This window comes from Lutra lutra, chromosome 6 (assembly GCF_902655055.1).
Source record: "Lutra lutra chromosome 6, mLutLut1.2, whole genome shotgun sequence".
NCBI classification, from domain to species: Eukaryota; Metazoa; Chordata; class Mammalia; order Carnivora; family Mustelidae; genus Lutra; species Lutra lutra.
This window is the reverse complement of record NC_062283.1, coordinates 112391775-112414625: the sequence shown is the minus strand read 5'-3', so window position 1 is coordinate 112414625 and position 22851 is coordinate 112391775. Positions and strand designations below refer to the sequence as shown.

At 43.5% G+C, this 22851-nt stretch overlaps 1 protein-coding gene and 1 pseudogene across 2 annotated transcripts in view; one reads left to right on the top strand and one right to left on the bottom strand.

The window, feature by feature from the left end:
* The window catches only part of ANKRD6 (ankyrin repeat domain 6), a 186918-nt gene extending 167356 nt beyond the window's left edge, over positions 1–19562 (bottom strand). For both annotated transcript variants that reach the window (XM_047734453.1, XM_047734462.1), the window contains exon 1: positions 19356–19562. The gene's annotated coding sequence lies outside the window, so the exon portion shown is untranslated. The remainder of the gene's footprint in view (positions 1–19355) is intronic.
* A 1997-nt stretch (positions 19563–21559) lies between these two features.
* Positions 21560–22113, top strand: LOC125101657 (60S ribosomal protein L12-like; annotated as a pseudogene).
* Positions 22114–22851: the final 738 nt, after the last annotated feature.

Sequence of the window (22851 nt, the reverse complement as noted above, 5' to 3'; positions counted from 1 at the left end):
TATACCAAATTTTATTGTTTTTTAATTTCTCTGTACAATTATAACAGTTAGAGAATTTTTAATGTTGAAGCAAATGTCTAAAGGTCCCAGAACAATTGCAATTTCCCTCACTGATTACTAAGAGAGCCTCTGAGGGCTTCAGCACACACGATCACCCTTGTGGACCCATAGGACCATGACTTGCCATGCAAGGCCTATCTAGAGTCACTTTGAAGGGAGGGAGGGACAGAGTCATGGCTGAGATCTGACACAAGGAGGGGCTTCTGGGGTGACTGGAAGAGTTCTGTTTCCTGACCAGACCGTCTGACCCTTACCTAAGGGTATTTGCCCTATAACAATTTGTTAAGCTAAAACAGTGTTTCCGTGACTTAAAATCCACGGCATCAGGGGACATAGTCAATGAGGATCCATCTGAAACATCAGGCCTATGGTCACTTTTCTGAAAGAAAAGAAAAGAAAAGCTCCAGAAGCAGGAAAGTGACTTGGCAGAGGGCACAAAGACTGCTGTCAGACCTGAAACCAGAGCCCAGGCCTACCTGGCAACCCGGTGTGCGCTCCTCCCTTTCAAGCCTGCCAGTCTCCCATGAAACAGACATCTCCTAAAGGACATCTTTATTTTCCACAAAAGAGGTAATTCAGCCAGGTTTGAATATGGAGGCCTGGGGTTTGAAGCTACATTACTGAATGCTAATCAAAAAGAAAAAGACAAATAAATAAGGAGGCCGAAAGAGAGTCTCTGACCTTCAAATTTATCTCTTATTTTTCAGGCAGAGAAATTAGGGTTTGCTGAGAATATTGTTAAAAGAGTTTGTGTTCTGATCTTAGGGCAACAATACACTCAAACTTAATGGATGCCATTTACCCTATCCTGTGGGGCCGAGGCAATGCTGCTGTGGATTGATGATACCTCATTAGGTTACAATAAGCACGTGCTCTTTCCTTCTACATGTAGTACTGTAAAGTAACATTTCCCCCCTCACTGAAATACCCTGGTAGCCTCTGATACTGGTTTTTTCATACAGAATCCATCAGGTATTATTACATGGCTTCTACTGCTTACTGATGTGAGGAATATGATTTCCCTTCACTTTACACAGAGCTTTCATTAATACTAACAGGAAGTACACCTTAGGACAAACAAACAACAAAAAAAGCAGGAACAGACTCGTACACAGAACAAACTGGTGGAGGGGGGGGTCTGAGACAAAATGGGTGAAGGGGAGTAAGAGGTACAAGCTTCCAGGTATGAAATAAGAATGTCACGGGAAGAAAAGTAAAGCACTGGGGAATATAGCCAATAACACTGAAATAACTGCATGTAGTGACACACGGTAACTCTACCTGCCATGGTGAGTCATTGCAATGTACAGAATTCTCAAATCACTATGTTCTATACCTGAACCTAATATATGTCAACCATACGTCAATTTAAAAATTTAAGGGGAGCGTGGCTGGCTCAGTAAGTTGAGCACGCAACTCTTGATCTGGGGGTTGTTACGTTTGACCCCACAGTGGATGTACAGATCACTTAAAAATAAAATCTTAAGAGGCACCTGCGTGGCTCAGTCGGTTGAGTGTGGGGCCCTTGGTTTTGGCTCAGCTCATGATTTCGGCAAAGGTCATAATTTCAGTGACATGGGATCAAGTCCTGCAGTGGGCTCCACACTCAGTACAGAGTCAGCTTGAGGCTCTCTCCCTCTCCCTCTCGCTCTGCGCCCCCTACTGGTATGCATGTGCGTTTGTGCACGCTCTCTCAAATAAATAAATAAATAAATAAATAAATAAAATGTTTTAGAGAATAAACTCTTTTTAAAAATTAAAAAAAGTATTAAGTAATGGACGCCTGCATGGCTCAGTTGGTTGGGCATTGGCCTTCAGCTCAGGTCATGATGCTGGAGTCCTAGCATCGAGTCCCACATTGGGCTCCCTGCTCAGTGAGGAATCTGCTTCTCCCTTTCCTTCTGCCTGCTGCTCCCCTACTCATGCTCTCTCTCTCTCTCTCTGTCAAATAAATAAATATAAATAAATAAATAAATATTTTAAGAATACCTAGTAATAATAAAATAATGATGTCATGCTAACATTAAAAAAAGAACACCTGATATAACTGAGATGTTAACTTCCAACCAACTTAATTGGCTACTAAATTCAGAGCAAATAATAAAAGTCTTTAAGATTTATTCTTTTACATTCGAAGTTAATGACCCTGACAGTAAGGGAATTCCAAAGGCTGGGGACAGAGAGACATAGTAAGAGACTGCACATAATTCCTGCGGCAAAACCTCAGACAATATTTTACGTTCTACTTTTAGATGCACAAAAAACATAGTCACTTTTAACACAACCAGTCAATTATAAGCACAGCATTAATGTTTTTGAGTCTTTAAATACCAAAGCAAGAATATATGTATATTCACTAATTTTAGCGAATTTGGGATTTAAAAAAAAAGAAAAAAAAAACTGGGCATTAAGACAATTACTACCTGGTATATCAAAATAATGACTAGTTTTTAAAGATGTAAGCTTTATTTTCTGAGGCTCCTGGCTAGCTCAGTTGGTAGAGCACTGACTCTTGCAATCAATCAGCCTCATGGTGGAGGTAGAGTTTACTTTTAAAAAATTAAGACAAAAGCTTTATTTTCTTCAAAATGGCCTTTACGTTAAAGCTTTAGTAATCAAGAAGAAAGAAACTCTAGTATCTAGAGATAAATTAGACCTGTACATTTTTTGTAGGGGGGAATGGGAATAATCTAGAGTCATCAGGTTAGTGACAATAAAAGATGGCTGTTTCGTCTGCAACTTTTCAAGAATGTGTTCCTCAGTAGTGTTCCTACCTCCTGGCAAGGATGGGCTCCTGAAGAGAGAGCATATTTTGAATTTTAGTAATTCTAATCATATGTTAAATATCCTTGGTCTAAGGGAACTCATTATTTAAAGGAATCCTTTAATGATCTTACATAGGATTTTTTTTAAATCCCTATTAGCACATCTTTGAAATCAATTTCCCTAGATGTCTCCCAGCAGGAAGATATCTAATTAGCTGGAAATCCTTCATTGGATGATAAAGTGTTCACTTTACTTACATTTCAAAGTACAAAATACCCTGGCTTACACCCAGTCAAACATCCATACTTTATTTCAGCAGGGTAGCAATGAAATGAAAAAATGTTTAAAGGCATCTGATTCTTAGCTTTAACGCAGTGATTCTGAAAGCAGCAACATAGTTCCACTCATATTAAGTACTAAAGGTGTGGAGTTTTTTGACTCTTCCTTCAAGTTTTTATTTTTTGTTTTTTTGATTCTGGGGCCTTTTGGTGGGGTCTTACTTTTCTCTGTATAAAAACCCAACAGGGGCCAGGAGATTTGGGTGCTATTCATGACTGGTTCTGAAGCTCTTTACTAAGTTTTTGAATAACAGTGGAGGGAAACAAAGGCTTCAGTGAGCAAGCCATTCATTAGGTATCCCCAACGCAGGATAATACGTTCTGGAGATTAAGGAAATTATAAACAATTAAATAAGCATCCGTTCTTAAAGAGCTTCTAAAGCACCAGGACTTAGGTTCTTCCTCTAATGGTAACTCCTTTTGCTATTTACTCTTACTTGATTTTTTTTTCTTTTTTTAGAACTGTGGGGTTTTGGTGGGGGTTTCTTTGAAGATTTTATTTATTTATCTGACAGAGAGAGACAGAGTGAGAGAGGGAACACAAGCAGGGGGAGTGGGAGAGGGAGAAGCGGCCTTCCCGCTGAGCAGGGATCCCAAGATGGGGGCTGGATCCCAGGACCCTGGGATCATGACCTGAGCCCAAGACAGATGCTTAACAACTGAGCCATCCAGGTGCCAATTTTATCTTGATTTTTAAAAGAGAAAGCTAACCCAGGGCCATAATGCTAATGTTAGTGTTAATTTCTTCTCTCTTGGCCTCAAGAGGCATAGTGAGCTCCAGTATAAGCCAGTCACATTCACTAACGGCCCGGTGCCAACTTCCCTATCGTTATTTCTATTTGGAAGCAAAGCAGCAGATGGCTCTATAGGTGAGGTCAGGCAGTGAATGATTTGATTTTATAGGACAAGCCCACTGACTGGGTCTCTCAGCACGTGTTCAGAATGCCAATGATTAATACCCGCAGGGCATTCTCCTTTTGGTTGCAAGCTCTCCCATTAAGCAGGCGAGGCTTCAATTCTGGGTGAGACAGGAAACATATCTAGCTAAGCTGCCCGAGAAAATATTTCTAGCGACCAAAGGACAAGTTGCCACAAGGGCCTGAGTTCCGTCAAGTCCAGGCCACCCACGTCAGAATCCAGGGTGCTTGTGAAATAGGCACCTCACGAGTCCTACCGAATCACCATCTAAAGGGTGGTAATCTCTGAATTGTAGTAGATTTCCCAGATGATTCTCAGCATGATAGGTTCAAAAAAGTACTGTCTAAGGAAGCTATCTGGAAGACAGGTAAGCAGATAGCTAACTAGAAGATAACCTCAGTGACCTGCCTGAGGTAGTTTTATTTAAAAACCACTTTCTTTTTTATCTATTTTTTAAGAGATTTTATTATTATGTCAGAGAGAGAGAGAGCACAGGTGGAGGGAGCAACAGTCAGAACAGGCAGAGGCGGAAGCAGCTCCCCGCCCCAGCAAGGAGCCCGACACGGGACTAGATCCCAGGACCCTGAGATCACCACCTGAGCGGAAAGCAGACGCCCAACCCACTGAGCCACCCAGGCATCCCAAAACTACTTTCTTTAACTACTTCATTAGGTAGATCTTATTATCCCCACTCCGATGGTGAGAAAACTATAGGCCAGAGGGATTAAGTGAGTTCTAAATAGGAACAGAATTACTCTCAAAGTAAGTCATACTAATTTTAAGTCCAGTGAGGGGTTAGCCAACTTCTGTAAAGGAATAGACAGGAAATATATTAGGTCTTGTGGACCATGTGGTCTCTGTGATAACTACGCAACTCTGCCAGTGTGGTGTGAGAGCGGCCAAAGATAGTACATAAATGAATGAGTTCGACTCAAAGTTCTACTAAAGCTCTCCTAAAACTTTACAAAACGAGGCAGTGGGCTACATTTGGTCCACAGCTATAATTTGTTGACCTTTGGTCTGGGGCACCTTTAATTCTAACATAGGCACCATGAAATGTATGTAACTTTTTAAAAAACTAGGACTGGGGCGCCTCGGTGGCTCAGTGGGTTCTGGGCATCTGCCTCGGCTCAGATCATGATCTCAGGATCCTGGGATCGAGCCCCATGTCGGTCTCCCTGCTCAGCAAGGGAGTCTGGTTCTCCTTCTCCCTCCGCTTCCCTCCCCCTCTGCCTGCTACTCCCCCTGCTTGTGTTCTCTCTGTGTCAAATAAATAAATAAAATCTTTTAAAAAATTAAAATTAAAAAATAGGACTTAAAAGATGGTAAATATTAATTTGGATGGTTTCTTTAGGTAGAAAAGTCCGATCTGAACTAGTAATGGGTAAATGAAGCATTACTATAGTTAGTGTATACTACTAAAGTTGGGGGACATTTTCTCCATGATTCCAAGCGGGTACTGCGATCTTTCATATGGTCTTACATTTAATCCCTCAGTATGTTCCATTTGTAGCTGTTAGGTGCTGGACATAGCCAAAGGGTGCCCCGCCCCGGCACAAATTTACTTCAAGCGAAAAAGACAAATAGGTCCAAATACTACTGAAATTGTAGGATTCCCTTAGTAGCAAATAAGTAAAAGTGACACGTTTGTGATTGTGTAATACATTCCATGGCAAAGACTACTTTTTTTGAAAAGGAAAAGAGTTTCACACTTTATTGCCAGCAGCTTGAAGTAGTTTTAAACTGTTACGATAACATTCATGAAGCCAATAAAACATGCATATTCTTGTTCTTTGCTAATCTCCCTCTGTTCCATCTTTCTCAAATGTACAGTTCTCTACATGGTTGGATGACTTGAGTAAATCAAATATGCTTTGTAACCTAATAAATATATGAATCTAGATGGCTGATTCCCATTTTTATTTATTCACATGGCAATTATGATACAATCACTTCCTGTATGGAGGTCTCATCCACACCTTACACTATAAAGACATACTACATATATATAGATGTTTGGAAAGTAAGAGATAAATTATATGAAGGTAGTTACACTGAACTGGTAAAAAGACTGGCATATTTGTAGAAAAGATGGCTACTTACCCACCAAAGAGTTCCATTCCCCTTTCAAAGTAAACAATTATCACTAGTAAACAATTGCCAGCCAAGGAATATATTTCCCAGCTTCCTTAAATCTAGGTGGGGCTACGTGACTCATTCTAGCCAATAAGATGTGAGCAGAAGTGATGTGTTTCACTTGCAGGGGGAGGTAGTTAATCTAGTATACCTTTCCGTACTGTCTTCCCGCTTAAAGTGACATTGAAGACTACATGTTGAAGATGGTGGTGTCACAAGATGGAAGGAGACTTCATCCCTGAGTCATATGAAGGAGAGCTAACCAAGAGAACTGCCCAACCAGGCGTAACAGATTTGGACTTTGTATGAGCTAGAAATAAACTTTTATTGGATCGAGCCACTGACATTTGGAGATGGTTACTAGAGCACTTAGCCTACCTTAACAGAATATATTTGAGTTGGATAAAAAAGTCAATAAATATGATTCATTAAAGGGTTTCTGAGGGGCGCCTGGGTGGCTCAGTGGGTTAAGCCGCTGCCTTCGGCTCAGGTCATGATCTTAGAGTCCTGGGATTGAGTCCCGCATCGGGCTCTCTGCTCAGCAGGGAGCCTGCTTCCCTGTCTCTCCTCTCTCTCTGCCTGCCTCTCCATCTACTTGTGATCTCTCTCTGTCAAATAAATAAAATCTTAAAAAAAAAAAAAGGGTTTCTGAGATAAATTCAAATACTGAGGAGTCGTATGTATAAGAAAAACTTGCAAATTACAATCTTTGCCATTTATGCAATCCATCCATAGGAGCTACAAACCAGTCTGAATAAATTCTAATATTCAACATCTCTTATAACAATATGTCGATTCAATAGCTCCCTAAATCACTGGATACTACACAGGGTAGAAGGCATTTTACGATATATTTATAATACATTTAAAACATAAAGTGTAAACCAGAAGACAATCTTTAAATTTACATTCCCCAAGGCAGAATTTACTGAATTTCAGTCATTTTGTAGTACTTCATGAGTTTTCCCTTTGTATTTTCAAGAGCCTAAGGAAGGTAGGGAGAGATTTGGCAGTTGTGAGGCTGGGTCCTGCATAAGACTTTAATCCCACAAGTCCCGTACTGGGCAATCCAAAGTAGTTCACCCTGGGGTTCCTCTAGCCCCTGAGGAATGGGTTAACTCTGGAGGTTAGAGGACCCAGGTGAATGGCCAGAGGCTCTTAAGGGTAAAGAACTGTTCAGGCTTATTCCAGGTTTGAGCAGAAAGGAACCTTCTGGGGGAATGACACACCAGAAAACTAAAAGGGGCCTAGATACCCAAGTGAAAGAGCCTGTTATGGGGTGGCTACATCTCTGTAAACAATATTTTCTTATATTGCTCATTAACCATTTTTGGGTTAGGGAACCATTGGAGAATCTGATGAAAGCTATGGAACTTCTTTCTTCTCAAATATACATGTGAACATTCATTTAAATATTTATACACAAATTCAGGGAGCTCAAGGCATCCATAGCCCATGGACAAACTCCAGGTTAAGAATTACTATTTTAGGGGCACCTGGGTGGCTCAGTCATTAAGTGTCTGCCTTCAGCTCAGGTCATGATCCCAGGGTCCTGGGATGGAGGCCCACGTTGGGAATCCTTGCTCAGCAGGAAGCCTGTTTCTCCCTCTCTCACTACCCCTGCTTGTATTCCCTCTCTCCGTAAAATAAATAAATAAAATCTTTAAAAAAAAAAAAGAATTCCTGTTTTAGTGAGAGACTGGAAGCTGCCCCTCAGGTTGGTATAAGAACTCACTAGTAAATAATGCAGACACTTGCCTATACAAGAGAGAACATTGCTGTTTCTTGCATCTTGTCCCCTCTGACTAGGAACTGGAGGAGACGTGAAAGAAAGGGAGTGACACTCCTCAGCTTTTCTGGCCATCCTACACTATCCCTAACCTTTGTGCTTGAGACAGTCCAGTGCTGGGATTCCATCAATGGGATTTTTTTATTTTTAAACTTTATTTTGATATAATATTGGCCTCATATAAAGTTGTAAAAATAATACATGAACTTCAAAGATATTAAGTGAAATAAACCAATCAGAAAAGAACAAATACTGTATGATTCCACCTATATGCGGTATCTAGAATAGTGAAATTAACAGAGACAGAAGGTAGAACAGAGGTTACCAGGGCCTGGGGCATGGCAGGGAGAGGGAGAATGAAGAATTATGTTTAATGTATACAGAGCTGCAGTTTCAGATGATGAAAAAGCCGTGGAGATTAATACGGCTGATGAGTGTACACAACACTGTGAATGTAATTAATGTCACTAAACAGCACACTTAAAAATTATTAAAATGGATGGGATGCCTGGTTGGTTCAGTCAATAAAGCCTATGACTCGGGGTGCCTGGGTGGCTCAGTGGGTTAGGCCTCTGCCTTCAGACCAGGTCATGGTCTCAGGGTCTTGGGATTGAGCCCCGAATCGGGCTCTCTGCTCAGCGGGGAGCCTGCTTCCCCCACTCTCTCTGCCTGCCTCTCTGCCTACTTGTGATCTCTCTCTCTCTCTCTCTGTTAAATAAATAAACAAACAAATAAATAAAAGTTTTAAAACTGACATGAGACATGTTATCTCTGCCAGAGAAAAAGAAATAACTTTGTTTTGTGAAAAATCTGAACTGAAAATTTCCAAGTTGATTGTTTATGGTTTGGTTTATTTTTGTATCCTTAATAATAAATTCCCATCACTATTATGGGGGCCTGGCTGACTCAGTCAGTAGAGCATGTGACTCTTGATCTCCGGGTTGTGAGTTCAAGCCCTACCCTCAACACAGATCTTACATTAAAAAATAAAAAATTACTATCATATAAGCATGATAAAATAGGTCCATCCCTGTCATCACATTTCACCTCTTATTAAATACATATATTTTTTAAAAGATTTTATTTATTTATTTGAGAGACAGTGCATGCATAAGGAGGAGGGGGTGGCAGAGGCAGAGGGAGAATCATATTCCCCACTACTCAGGGAGCCCAAAGCAGGGTTCAATCCCAGGACCCCAAGATCATGACCTGAGCTGAAGGCAGATGCTTAACTGACTGAGCCACCCAGGTGCCCCATAGTTTTTAAAGACTTTTTTTTTTAAGATTTTATTTATTGGGGCACCTGGATGGCTCAGTGGGTTAAGCCTCTGCCTTCGGCTCAGGTCATGATCTCAGGGTCCTGGGATAGAGCTCCACATCGGGCTCTCTGCTCGGTGGGAAGCCTGCTTCTCCCTCTTACTCTGCCTACTTGTGATCTCTCTCTGTCAAATAAATAAATAAAATCTTAAAAAAAAAAAAAAAGATTTTATTTATTTATTTGACAGAGAGACCACAAGTAGGCAGAGAGGCAGGCAGAGAGACAGGGGGAAGCAGGCTTCCTGCCGAGCAGAGAGCCCCATTCGGGGCTCCATTCCAAGAACCTAAGATCATGACCTGAGCCAAAGGTAGAAGCTTAATCCACTGAACCACCCAGGCGCCCCAATTTTTAAAGATTTTTACCTGATTTATTTATTTTGGTTTTTTATGTAGGCTCCACGCTCAACATGGAGCCCAACAAGGGGCTGGAATTCATGACCCTGAGATCAAGACCTGAGCTAAGATCAAGAGTCTGATGCTTAACTGACTGAGCCACCAGGTGCCCCTATTTTTCTGATTGTAAACATAATATATGCTCATTGCAAGGAGTCTTTACAGTTCCCATAAAGATGCAGGAGGGAACATCCCAGTCCTTCTAAAACTCACCATCTAGAGGAAATTTCCTTGTATATCAGATTCCTATGGGACTTTCCTAGAATTAAAATAAAATGCAGGAAGAAAAAAAAAAAAGAAAGAAACTGAATATTCTAACTCACTGAATTAAGAATATGATTTTTTTTGAACTTGGAAGCAACTTTTAGAATAACATGGCACTCTTGGTTTATACTGTAGAATGTGAATACACAGACGTCTTAAAAAACACCACACCCTGGAGCACCTGGGTGGCTCAGTCCCTTAAGCATCTGCCTTTGGCTCAGGTCATGGTCCCAGGATGGAGTCCCATATTGGGCTCCCTGCTCAGAAGAGAGCCTGCTTGTCCCTCACCCTCTGCCCTGCTCATGCTCGCTTGCGCTCGCTCTCTCTCTCAGTCTCTCTCTCAAATAAGTAAATAAGATCTTAAAAAAAAAAAAAAGAAAAAAGACACCACACAGGAAGCTACTGATGTTCATACTGAAAGGAAATCATCAGGTTACATCAAGTTAACAATCTCAATAGTTCCCTTTGTTCCACAAACCATCAGGTCAACTTGAAGACTTCTCTCTCTAAAATTATGGGAAAACAGCGTTGCCACTGTGAATATGTATAATTTCACAGACCTGTGCATTTTCCAAGAAGTATGTTGGGGGGCGCCTGGGTGGCTCAGTCTGTTAAGTGTCTGCCTTCGTCTCAGGTCATGATGCCAGGGAGCCTGATGTGGGATCAAGCCCCACATTAGGCTCCCTGCTCAGTGGGGAGCCTGCTTCTCCCTCTCTCTCTGCCTGCTGCTCCCCCTGCATGTGCTCGCTCTCTCTGTGTTGAATAAATAAATAAAATCTTAATTTAAAAAAAAGAAGTATTTTGGTCTGATCCCCTTATTTAGTGAAGAAAAAACTGAGATTGAGAAAATCAGAGTATCTAGAGCTCCAGAGTGAGTTGGTGGCCGGGACTATCCCCAGTTTCCTGATGTCCATCAATGGTCTCCCACCGTCTCCAAGGTCCAAGGATCTGCTCCTCCATCTCCCGCTGCTCACTTAACCCAGCCAGATGATATGAGAGAAGATTCCTAAAGCTAATGTGGAAAAGGTTACAACCTCAATAGAACTAAGTTTTATATTCATCTTTCATCTACTTATTATCTGTAAAAAAAAAAAAAAATCAACCTTATTCTATTGTATCTATTCATTTTAGGAAGATTTATTAAAGCAGGTGTCCTTTATAAAAACTAAAACAAAAGGTCTTGCTTGTTCCTGTTTGGCGCTTAAGATTAGTTTACTTTGGGCTACTTCTCCATTCTTGGTTACTATTTACTGTTCAATCCACTAAATTCACTTTTTAAAAAAAGAATCTTTTTTTACCATCATGGGTAGAAATATTTCCCATAATCTCCATTCTTATACCAAGAACAAGTCAGTGATATAAGAATTCAGTCCATTCAGCTACCGACAAGCACCCAAATTTAAATTAAATGTTTTCATCTTTATATGCCCTTTCCTAGTTTTTCATAAGAATACTAATGTCAAGCATATCCCAAGAACACTGAATTCTTTTTTTTTTTAAGATTTTATTTATTTATTTGACAGAGATCACAAGCAGGCAAAGAGGCAGGCAGAGAGAGGAGGAAGCAGGTTCCCTGCTGAGCAGAGAGCCCCATGCGGGGCTCGATCCCAGGACCCTGGGATCATGACCTGAGCCGAAGGCAGAGGCTTTAACCCACTGAGCCACCCAGGCACCCCAGAACACTGAATTCTAATAGTTAAATAGATGCTCAAACTTTCTAATTTTCAATCTTCTTTTAATTTTTTTAAGTAATCTCTACACCTAATGTGGGGCTCAAACTCACAACACTGAGATCCAGAGTTGCATGCTCTATACAATGGGCCAGCCAGGGGCCCCTCCATTTTCTTTTCAGTAAAAGAGTAAGAGACAACAAAAGGAAAAACAATTCATTCTAATTAGTTTTATTATCCATAATGTAGTTTTCTACTTTGTACCCTAAAACCTTAAGATATTGGGTATTAAATATAATCAGACCAACCCAGGGAAAGATTTGAAAATCTTATTTCTTTTTTTATTTAAAAAAATTATTTATTTGAGAGAAAGCACGCACACACGGTGGGAGGGGAAGGGCAGGGCGAGAGAAAGAATCTGAAGCAGACTCTCCACTGAGCATGGAGCATTGAGCCCATTGGCTCAATCTCAGGACCAGAGCTAAAATCAAGAATCAGATGCTTAACCAACTGAGCCACCTAGGCATCCCTTCTTTTTAAAAAAAAAAAAAAAAGAGAGAGAGAGAGAAATTCTGTAAAATGAAAATGATGCTGACAAGTATGTGGGCATTGATGTGGTTTTTAGAGTGTTGCTGGGGTCTGGAGCCAACAGCCAAGAAAGAATTCTTGAGACATCTTTGGTGCAAAAAGGTGATTTTATAAAAGCACGGGAGCTTGGACCCACGGGCAGAAAGAGCTGCACTGGGGTTGTGAGGGTGGCAATTATATACTTTCAGGTTGACAGGGAGTTAGGGACAGAACAAACCTCCAAGGTGTTTTGGAAAGAAGGTTTCTAGGACCTGAGGGGGCCGGCCATTGTTCGGGAAGGTCATTTATTGTTGTTAGTAAACCCTCAGTCCTGAGACCCTTCAGATGTGTATCAGTGGGCAAATGCTTGAAGGATGATTCTCAAGACGTATCTGGGGGGAAGGGGAGAATGTAAGAGATAAAGGGAGCTTCCAAAGGAATTTCTATGTGTTTAAGGTAGACTCACAGGATCCTGAGGGGGTCGGGCTAAGATGGCCTTTTGCCCTCAGCAAAATGTTAACATCCAGGTAGCTGAGCTCCCAGTGGGAGGTCACTCTGCCTTTTTTTTTTTTTTTTAAAGATTTTATTTATTTATTTGACAGAGAGAGAGAGAGAGAGAGAGATCACAAGTAGGCAGAGAGGCAGGCAGAGAGAGGGGGAAGCAGGCTCACCGCTGAGCAGAGAGCCCGATGCGGGGCTTGATCCCAGGATCCTGAGATCACGACCTGAGCCGAAGGCAGAGGCTTTAACCCACTGAGCCACCCAGGTGCCCCCACTCTGCCTGTTTTAAGGACTTGTCAATGGGCTGGAAATAGTAAGGAAATTTAATTTTTTTCTTTTGCCTTTGTTTCCCACATCAGGCATCAAATGGGAAAAAAAAAAAAAGAGAGAGAACAGTTGTTAAGAAGAATCAAAATAGTTTCTCCCACACACACACATCCCCCAAATTTTACAAAGAAATTAAAAGCCTTCAACCTTAGGAACTAGGGGTGCCTGGCTGGCTCAGTCGGCAAAGCATGCAACTCTTGACCTCGGGGTCCTGAGTTCAAGCTCCACATTGGGCATGGAGCTGACTTAAAAAAAAAAAAAAAAAAAAAAAAAAGGAATCAAAACAAATAAAAATTGTATCCAGTAGTATTTATGTCAACTTGGAAGCATCATCACCTACGGTTCTGTACAGGTTGCTCAACGATAAATGACAGAAACGAGCAACCATAAAAATAAAAAAACTACACTATAAATATCACTTTTGGTATACTCTATATTTATACACTATAAATATCACTATTGACTGTCTTCTCACAGATTGTCAAAGTATCACCAGCTTCTAACTTAGGGTTAGGGTCTGAAAAATGAACAGGACATGGGAGTAAAGGTCTCTTTCCTGAAAGACACCATGACAGCCATGTGTGACATCTTTATTCAAGTCAGACTTTCCTTGGAGGATTAGTAAGTACCACTTACTAATGGACAGGAATTGGCATGGGATGCTAATAAGTTTAATAAAACTATTTCATCTGGAAAGAGTATCTGCCTTTCTATGCTGTAAGCACATGTAAAAATTAAACCCTACTCGAAATATCTCCAGGTTTGTAACGGGCCAGGGAGGAAGAACTTCCTCTGCCCTGTGTTCCTTCTAGCTGGATTTAGAATCAAATTGACAAGAGACAGGGGCGCCTGGGTGGCTCAGTGGGTTAAGCCGCTGCCTTCGGCTCAGGTCATGATCTCAGCGTCCTGGGATCGAGTCCCGCATCGGGTTCTCTGCTCGGCAGAGATCCTGCTTCCCTCTCTCTCTCTCTGCCTGCCTCTCCATCTACTTGTGATCTCTCTCTGTCAAATAAATAAATAAAATCTTTAAAAAAAAAAAAATTGACAAGAGACAGGTTAACAGGAGAAAATAAAATCTAACAGGCATACTTAGGGGGAATCCACACAGACAAGAGATTCCAAAGACTTAGGGACTCAAACAAGGCAATCTGAAGCTTATAGGAGCTAAGGAAAAAGGTAGGGGCCAAAGGGAAGAAAATTCATGAGCCAGAAGGTAAAAGGAGATGTTTGGAAAAACAAGATGTTCCATTATGCAGATGAGTTCCTAAAGGAGACCTCTGTTAATACTTCTCTTCCTGTTGCAGTCTGACCTTTCCAGTTGTAAATTTAGGCAGTTATGGGGAAGCTGAGCACCTTTGCTGCATCTGCTGGGTTTCTAGTACTCTTTTCTTTTTTTAAGATTTTATTTATTTATTTGACAGACAGAAATCACAAGTAGGCAGAGAGGCAGGCAAAGAGAGGGGGAAGCAGGCTCCCTGCTGAGCAGAGAGGCCGATGCGGGGCTCGATCCCAGAACCCTGAGATAATGACCTGAGCCAAAGGCAGAGGCTTAACCCACTGAGCCACCCAGGTGCCCCAGGCGCCCCTCTATTACTCTTAACTGGAAACAGTCTTTATACCATTTGAGGGCAGCCTGCCCTGGGCCCTACAAACCCAGGTCCAAACTTCCCAAGACCTAAGACAAAATACTTCCCTCCTGAAATCAGAAATCTATGGATCCAGGTTCAGGCCTTCTCCCTCCAATCAGTTACGACTTTCTCCTCAAACCTGGGCACATGTTGGCAAATGAAAATGAACGTTCCAAACATAGGTCTGCAAGTCAAAAATGTACCACGATGGCACACCAGAATTTGCTGTTTGAAAAACGATAAGGCATTTTATATTATGAACCAACTACTTCATAATTTATTTGCTAGGATTGAGGTTTTAAGCCCTCTTCCCCCCTCCCCACCCCCGCCACTGGCTATTCTTAAATAGGGACTATGATATATGTACCTATTACGGGACTATTTAGTACTATTTAACAATCATAAAAGAGCATCATTTCTTGAGACTGTTATATTCCAGGCCCTTTACGGATGCTTTTGTGTACATTATCTAGTTTAATCCTTTTAATGACCCATCCCATCTTTTTTTTTTTTTTTTTTTTTTTTTAGATTTCACTTATTTATTTGACAGACAGAGATCACAAGTAGGCAGAGAGGCAGGCAAAGAGAGAGAGAGGTGGAAGCAGGCTCCCCACTGAGCGGAGAGCCCGATGCGGGGCTCGATCCCAGGACCCTGGGACCATGACCTGAGCCGAAGGTAGAGGCTTTAACCCACTGAGCCACTCAGGCGCCCCGACCCATCCCATCTTATGTGGAGGAAAAACCAAGATTTAGCCCACTCCACACAGTAGCTTAACCTGGGACTACTTCAGGCAGACTAACCCCTTCTTTAATAACTGCTCTCTCCCCAGAAGAAGGTTTTACCTTAAACCAACAATGCCCAAACTGAGCACCAAGGCACTCTGGATACTGCAGCAAATTCACAAGGGCAACTTCAGGATATTTCAAAGTTTGAGGGAAACAGTGTATTCAGCATGTTGGAAAATGCTGAACCTACCAACCAGAATTCAGTTGCAATGTCAGGACACTTTATGCTCCTATCGATGACATTGTACACATCTTTGTAAAACCTGGGTTTTCAGTGGGTGCCGTGATAGAAAGCAAGTACTACAGAGAAGTCAATGTGGAACAGGAAATGAGAGCGGTGCTACCCAATCTATTCCCAAGATTTAGAAATTAGTACAGGCACACACATACTGCTTGTGATTGGGGTTATTTAAGAATGATATAACAAGGGCACCTGGGTGGCTCAGTGGGTTAAAGCCTCTGCCTTCGGCTCGGGTCATGATCTCAGGGTCCTGGGATCGAGCCCCGCATCGGGCTTTCTCCTCGGTGGGAAGCCTGCTTCGTCCTCTCTCTCTCTCTCTGCCTGCCTCTCTGCCTACTTGTGATCTCTGTCTGTCCAATAAATAAATAAATCTTTAAAAAAAAAAAAAGAATGATATAACAATATTTTTTCTCCCAGCTTATGTGTATTTTTTTTTAAAGATTTTATTTACTTATTTGACAGAGAGAGAGCTAGCAGGAGCAGGAACACAGGCAGCGGGTATGGGAGAAGAAAAGTATGCTCCCGGGCGATCGATGCAGGGCTGGATCCCAGGACCCTGGGATCATGACCTGAGCCAAACGCAGACGCCCAACGACTGAGTCACTCAGGTGCCCCAATTTTTTTTTTTTAATAGCTTCTATGTTGTTAGGACATTAATACTTAATAGGTTGTTTGAACCCAACTAGGACGAACTACTTAAAACTACAGGCACTGTGAAAAAATTACTAAGATACTAAGGGAGCCATGAACCAAGTTTAGGAATCTTTTGCCTTAATCAAGAAGTGACAAAGTTACGCAAGATTCTCCAAGGAGAGCTGTGTGACCCTGCAAAAGTCACAAAGTCCAAAATGCAAACGTAATAACCAGGAAAAGAAGACTTTGGGTTAAAACCATTTTTAAAGGTTGCTCTCTGTCGGCTTAATCCTTCAAATCCCACACAATGTTCCCCTGGATAATTTGTATTTTTAAAAAAATTTCTCAAACATATGCACACAAATTACTGTTTTTCTCATTCTTAGGGACTCAAGCAAAGCTTTTAAAAATTATAGCCTCCAAGCTATGCTGGAAGAGACTGAGCCTCCCCTGTACAGACAGAACACACCCGCAGAGCCTGTGCCAAGGAAACCTGGGGAAAACCTTGAAAGACAGACTACCACCTCCCCAGTACTCCCAGAGACTGTCAGCTTTTTTTGTGGTTTGCATCCCACTCTCAATATCCTGCTTTTAAGTTCAATAAGAATGCTCCAGGTTATTGTGAAAACGCTTGTTTGGAAACTTCCCTTTCACAGAGCTTTTTATGTAGCACATGACGTGTGAAAAGCAAGGAAAAAAAAATTAACACACATCTAACCAGTGCTTCCTTCCAGGCAGAAGGAGGGCTGGAATGTCGTGGAATGTCGTGGGGAGAGATACCGGGGGCGGGGCGGGGGGGGGGCAAGGTGCTGGAGATGCTCTAGTTCTTCAGCTGGGTGATGAGTACTTAGGTGTATGGGTTCTATTCTTATTCTTTACACCGGAAGTATAGTTTGATACTTCACTGTAGGGATAGGGACACCATAATTTCTATGTGGTAGCGCCACCAGAGTGACAGTATGCATTGTCTCTAAGCTGAGTTGAATCACTAGCCATCAGCCTCTACTTGGGAGTAAATGCTTAGCCAGAGGGCTCTGGAGATGGTGACAGCTTTAAATGGGAAATTAGGTTAATTTTTGGTACAATCACCAAAAAACATCGAGTTAACAAATTAAAAGTTCCCTTAATATTATATTTTTCTCTTTATATATATATATATATATATATATATATATGTTTTTATTTAAGTAGTCTCTACACAGTGTAGGGTTCCAATGCACAACCCTGAGATCAAGAGTTGCATGTTCTTCCAACTAAGCCAGCCAAGTACCCCTATATATATAAAAATATATATTTATATGTGTATTTTTAAAGTAAACTCTACACCCAACATGGACTCGAACTCACAACCCTGAGATCAAGAGTCACATGCTCCACTGACTGAGCCAGCCAGAGGCCCCATTAAATGAGCATTTTTTTATCCCCCTTGGTTCCTACCTTCCAACAATGTGCAGCTAGTTGCTTTATGGTGTCTTACTCTTCTTCACCCTCTGCAACTCTCCCCTCCCCACTAATGACCAAAAGGGTAGAAAACTCTTCCAATTTTAATTCATGTCCCTAATTTTAAAAAAAAATTCATTTGCCATATGCTAAGCACCTGCTAGGGATGGCAGAAGGAAGTTAAACATGTACGGTTGCACCTCCTACATGCAAGAACAACAGGTGCTATTGCTCTTCAAGGGGTGGGAAATATCTCCTCAGAGACAATCGGTGTACTTGTGTACTACTGTGGACCCAGGTGCGCTTGTCTTCATTGCCAAGTTCTTTCCACTGACATTGGCCTAATAGACATGACCTAAACACGGATGAATATCCTCCTCCAACAGGTTCACAAAAAGAATGCCTAACATTCAAGAGCACCATGCCAAGCATTTAACTTACATTTCATTTAATCTCCACAGTACTACCCAATTATGTATAATACACCCAGTTTACAGTTTTAAAAACGAAGTTTAATGAAATGGGTTTTCCAGGCTGGTCCAAGTGCAGTGGTTTACAATTAATTGATCGCAGCCAGTTACAGATTTCTTCTTTCCTTCTCCGCTCCTACTGATTCATTTGACTAGCAGAAGGAAGGAAGAAAGGAAGGGAAGAAAAAAGAAATGGAGTTTCCAAAGTCACACACCTAACAAGTGGTGGAATCGAGACACAATCTCAGAACCCCAAAGCAGATCTCCACCATTGAGCCATCTCAGTGTGCCCGCAGGGAAAACATTCTTCACCAGCTTTATGAAATTCAAGCCCCTCTCCTGTCACAAATACTGCTCCACACTTCCCCTCACTCTCCCCAAATCTACCGTTAGCACCGCACTTAAATCCCCAAGACGAGTGTAGGTAAACTGGCGTCTTCCCTCAAACCAATGTGCCTCGCTTCCTCCGCCCCGACCCTGGGAGATGCCTCTTGCTAACTCGGACCTCTCCGGGACGGGAGTCCAGCCCCCACCCTCCCGGGTCTGTGCCTCTTGGCAGTCCTCAAAGGGGTAAGGGGGGGGGGGGGGCGGCGCAGGCTGCTGGCGCGTCCGAGCCGAACCCGGTCCCTCTGAGGCCGACCCGCAGGCCCAGGGGCGGCGGAGAGCGCAAGGCGACCAACAGGGACCCTCCTTTACTCCCGCAGACCCCCAGCCACCGCATCCGGGAGAAATAGCCGGTGACCCCCGCCCCCCTACCACCACTTTCTTCAAACTCTGAGCTCACTGGAGAAAGAGGAGGGGAACGAGCCAAGACGACAAAGTTCTCCACCCCGACCCAAAGTTCTACACTCCAGGGAGGCAAGTGAAGCAAAGCGATCAGAGAGGTGCCCCAGGAAGACCCCCCCCCCACCTCCGGTCCCGGCTTTCCGGAGGCCGCAGGCGAGGGGGCAACGCGCTCCCTCTGGGTGTCCTCCCCTTAGCAGTCTGCGACCTGGGGGCGCCGAGGGAGCAGCGCCCCCATCCCCGACACCGGGAGGTCCCCCGGGAGTGGGGGACGTTGGCCCTCAGATGTAGAGGGGTCTCGAAGGAACCCAGCGAGGTCGCACCGTACCTTTCCCTCGCGCGCCGGACGTCCGCGCCGCAGGGACCGCTGCCGGCGACAGGGTGGGGGGCGAGGGGAGACGACGGGGACGGGTTCCCGCAGGCTCCGGCGGCCCCTGGGCCTCGGCGCCGCCCAGCGCCGCGCCTCTCGCCGCCCGCTCGCCAGGCAGCGCCCCCGGCTCCCGCAGGTTACCTGTGGCGGAGCTCGCCGCGCCCGCAGCTCTCTCGGCCCTGGCCCCGCCCCACCAGCGGCTCCTAAAGTGGGGCCGCAGCGCCCCGCAGCGGCCAGCGCCCGACACTGCGGGGACCTGTGGGAGGTAGAAGGCCCTGAGGCTGTCTCTGGGTTGCAGGCCGCTCCCAGCTGGGGCTGCTGTCCCTCCCTGGTCCGCCGGAGGGTCCTCCTTCTGAAGAGTGGGAGGGAAGGGGGCTGCGGTGTGGTGAGCTTTTCCGCGCACGGTTGGCCAGGAGGTTCCTTGGAGGGAGTGGGGAATTGGGAGAAAACCATCCCTCAGCCTGTGGCCAAATGGATATTTCAGTATGTTCTTTGCTCGAATTGACTGGAATGGCTCCGTGGGAGCTCAACAGTGATGAATGAAGCAGACTCATTAGAGCTGGAAAAGGTAAGGAAGCCCCTGTTCCAAAGAGCTGGTTTGTAAGTAGCTCTCAGAACCACCCCAGATGATACAGACAAATGCACTGAGCATTCCTGGCTCCTGTATTCAAATCACACCATACACACCATTAACTTGGTCCGGTGTTGTTGTCTGTTTTTCTCAGTTACTTCTTCAGCACCTACAAGAGTTCCCTGAAGATAGTGAGCCTTAATAAAGTGAATGTGTGAATGAATGGAACCTCATTCAACCATCCGAAGAAACATGACTGGAAACTGCCACCCCAACACAGAAAGAGAGGGACACGGAACCCTAGAAAGGTGTCTCAGTCTTACCAAGGTTTGGAACAAGCTTATTTCGAAGCCAATTTTTCTGATCTGCTTTGAAATGGGCCTGGTTTCCGTAGGTAAAGAAACGTGATGATCTCCTTCTTTTTCTTAATATATTTGTCTCCCTCGCTCTTTCAGGGAGCATCAGGAGGAGAGATCCAAACTCAGGCCAGGAAAGGGTGAGTGCTGGATTTTCCTCTACAATTTCAGAACTTCCCCATCCCATTGCCATGGCAGCAATCTTTCTTGGCAGGGCGTGAAACCTCTCCTGCGTGTGCTTTGACCCTCTTCAGGGTTGTTCCCATCCCTGTCACTCTTCATCTGGAGCTGTTAGAACCCATTTCCTTTCCCTGCCCGTTGGTAGCTCTGGATTTCTCTCCAGGCAACTCACCCAGTGAATTACAGGTGAACCCCCAAAGTCAAGATACATATGCATGACTTTTCAACCTGATCATTTCTTTCTTATATGTGTCCAGATTAAAGAGTTTTCTAAGCCGTTCCTTTGAATAAACATACAGAGATAAAGAGTGCTTCCTTCCTCTGGGAAGCTTTTATAACATCACCATAAAGTCGAAATGAGATGGAGTTTTAAATTACATTTGTGGGCAGTCGGAGCAATCATGCATTAATTCTGCTGAAAGGAACAGAAAGCTGGCCCATAAAACATGTGAATGCTTCTGGAAGCCAACTGGTCCGCAATTGTTCCCAGGCTTTACTAGTGGGAATTCCTGACAGAGAGGCCTCGTGAGAGCCAAAGCAGACAGAGGCTGAGCTGCTTGGAGATCTTGTTTGCTCCTCTCCAAGAGGGCACACAGTCTTTGGAAAACTAATGAAAAGAGACTCTGAACCTCCCTCTATACGAGGAAGGCTCCCAGCCTACAGTTCCTTTCTTGTACCTCTATTCAGCTCAGTCAAAGCCAGCCTCACAGATCCACCTCACTACACCCTCTTTCTACTTCATGAAAAGGAAGTCTATTCTGCCAGTGATCGTTTCCCTGCTTTCTGAGAATCTAATCTGCTCTGGCGTCCAGCAACATTTCTTTCATGAGTTGACTGCACTAGCTGTCGTTCGTGCCATTAGCTTCAATTTGTCCTTCAGCCCGCCATTCTGGCTTATAACCCCACCACTCCCTGAAACTACCCTTGCTAAGGCTTCTACCCAGGGAAATTTCCATGGGCCTCTCCGTGATCATATCCGCCTTCTCTAGAGGAAACCACCATACTAAATTCTGTATTATCTTTTTCGGTTTTCAGCTTGGAGCAGGTGAAGGTGCAACTCACTTCAGTCATCCCGAATGCAGGTTCCTCTGACAGCAGCTATGCCCACCATGCCACCTACGTTTGACCCCAACAAGACCGAGGTTGTATACCTAAGGTACACTGGCGGAGAAGTTGGTGCCATGTCTGACCTGGCCCCTGAGATTGAACCCTTGGGTCAGTCTCCAAAAGAGTCTGGCACCAGTAATTGAAAGATCTGAGGATTAGAGTGAAACTGACTATTCAGAACACTCCGGCCCAGATTGAACTAGCACCTTCTGCCTCTGCCCCAATTATCAGAGCCTTCAAGGAACTTCCAAGAGACAGAAAGAAGCAGAAAAACATTAAGCACAGTGGACATACCAAATCTGATGAGACTGTCAACATTTCCCAGCATATGCAGCATTGATCCTTAGCCAGAGAACTCTCTGGAATCATTAAAGAGATCCTAGAGACGGCCTGGTCTGTTGGCTGCAATGTTGATGGCCGCCACCCTCGTGATATTATAGAGGACCCTCGTGATATTGTAGAGGACAACAATAGTGGTGCAGTGAAATGCCCAGCTGGTTAAGAACTACAGGGGAAACATTTCAAAGGAAATATTTCAATGAAGAATCATTTGACAACCAAAAAAAAAAAAAAAAAAAAAAGAGTTGCCTGTGTGTATTAATAACTCTCTTACCACAAATAAATGTATCCCTAAACACAACATTGTACAGTTTTGCCTAGTTTTGGACTTTTTGTAAATGGAAGCAATCTGGGAGAGCCTAGGTGGCTCAGTCAGTTAAGTGGCCAACTCTTGATTTCAGCTCAGGTCATGATTTTAGGATTGTGAGATTGAGCCCCATGCAGGACTCTGCACTCAGCGGGGAGTCTGCTGGAGATTGTTTCCGTCTGTCCTCCCCTCCCCCACACTCTTACCCCTGTTCAAGTATGCAGCAGGCACTCTCTCTCTCTCTCACTAAAATAAATAAATGAATCTCAAAAAAAAAAAAAAAAAAAGGAATCATTCTGCATTCTTCCCATTCTCACTCAGGATTCTGTTTCTGAGATTCAGCTATCCCATTTCTCTGCTATATAGTGTTTCTTTTTTTTTCTTTCTTTCTTTTTTTTTAAGATTTTTATTTATTTATTTGACAGAGAGAGATCACAAGTAGACAGAGAGGCAGGCAGAGAGAGAGAGAGAGGGAAGCAGGCTCCCTGCCAAGCAGAGAGCCCGATGCGGGACTCGATTCCAGGACCCTGAGATCATGACCTGAGCCGAAGGCAGCGGCTTAACCCACTGAGCCACCCAGGCGCCCTATAGTGT